Source organism: Mytilus edulis, chromosome 6, assembly GCF_963676685.1.
Source record: "Mytilus edulis chromosome 6, xbMytEdul2.2, whole genome shotgun sequence".
Classification (NCBI taxonomy): Eukaryota; Metazoa; Mollusca; class Bivalvia; order Mytilida; family Mytilidae; genus Mytilus; species Mytilus edulis.
Window position 1 is genome coordinate 20,139,964 of NC_092349.1, and position 1,938 is coordinate 20,141,901.

A 1,938-nucleotide genomic window follows, 5' to 3' on the forward strand; every position below is an offset into this window, starting at 1 on the left:
TCCTACTATATATAAGTTAAAAAATTCACATATCAAAAAAAAACTGTAATTAGCATGTGAGAATGTGAGAAATATAAGTCCTTGAGAAACAGATATATAAAATCACTGAAATTTGCTTTCATCTTAAAAATCATTAAAATGCCAGAATACAATAAACAAAATTTTCAATTATATACTTTTATTCTCTTTTTTTATACACAATAAATGATTAACGATAAATAACAATAAATTTTTCTTAGGGCTATTCCAGAAAAAAATGTATGGAGGGGTTGGAAGGCAGTTTTTGTCAGCACCCGCCACCCACACAATTGTAATTGAGAATTATAGTGTATTATAGTGTGAAAAGTTGCTCTGATACCCATCACCCATGTATTATTAATATACTGTGCCTTCCAACCCCCCCCCCCCCCCCCCCCCCCCCCCCATACATTTTTTTCTGGAATAGCCCTTAAAAAAAATAAATATTTTGTTTATCAATTACATAAAACAGTAAAACTATAAATTTAACATACTGGTAAATAATATATTAGTACTCAATCTCAGTCTGGATTTTAAATGCAAATATCAAAAATAAATTATTTTAAGTAAGCATACAATTAATAATAGTTTTATCCAAAGAGAAATATTAATTAAAGTTATACAGAAATTACTTAAATTTCTATAACATTTTGGTAAAAAAACCAAAAAAAACCAGATTATCAGTATAAAATAAAGAGATAACATGACTGTGGATGAGACCGCTATCCAACAGAGTCCAAATGAAGTGGCTGTAAGCAATTATAAGTCACCATACAGTATTTATATATGTACCAAAATGTGTATACATGTGTATGCTACCTAGCTTCAAATTTCCTATAATTCCTATTTAAAAATGGTCAGAATTAGATGAATTTTAAAAAAGAACAATATTGAGGACAAATGTAATATGTTACCACAGTGATTGTCAGTAAAAGCAGCACCCCTCATAATGTTTTTATATACACTCAATATTTGCCCCTCAAAATTTTTAAGAAAATATGCAAAACATTAACCATATAGCATCTTTTGAACTAAATCTTGATTAATGATATATGAAAAAACTTAAAATTTTAAACTTTTCATTTAAAATACTTCAATTTTTTATAAAGCAAAAATCTTGATTTTTAGACAAAACATCTTAAACGTCATGATGTTTTATGAAACTTAAAAATTAAAAAGTTAACCAATTTAGAAAAAAAAAAATTGCATTTGATTACCGTAATTTTCCATAGACATATATATATACATTGTATATACAATATAACATTTATTTTAACATCTTTGAAATGTAAACTGTTGGCAAGAATAAAATAAATCAATTGAATTGACATTAGTTTCTTATTTGACAAACAATCTAAATATTACACTAGCCCTGGCATACAATACAATGTATTAACAAAATATATGGTGTTGAACATGGAATTAAGTCCCCTGAATACATCAAAAATATAATATAAAATAGTATAATTATTTATATGACTAGCATATATATTACAGTGTATTGTATCATGTAAATACCATGATCATAAAAAATAAATATTCTGTCTTACAGTGCTTTTTCTTTATACCTTTATTTGGTAATTCTAGTTTATACATAATGTGCAGTAAATGTACCTAGGAAATTGTGAACCAATCAACAGAACCATTACAATATCTTGGAATACTTTTTGGTTGTTGATAAATATTTTCCTGCTTCAAAGACATATTCTTTGGTTTACTTAGCAACAAAAAAACAAAATACAGAAAAAAATAAAGTAAACAAAATTCCATAAGTTTAATGAGACCATCTTAAATTGTAACTTGGTGAAGACATAAAATGGTACAAAAAAATATAATGATCCTATGTTTGGATATTTTTTCTTTGAAATAATATAATATTGCAAGACAATTTTGTTTTCCATGAAATCCACATAATTTGTG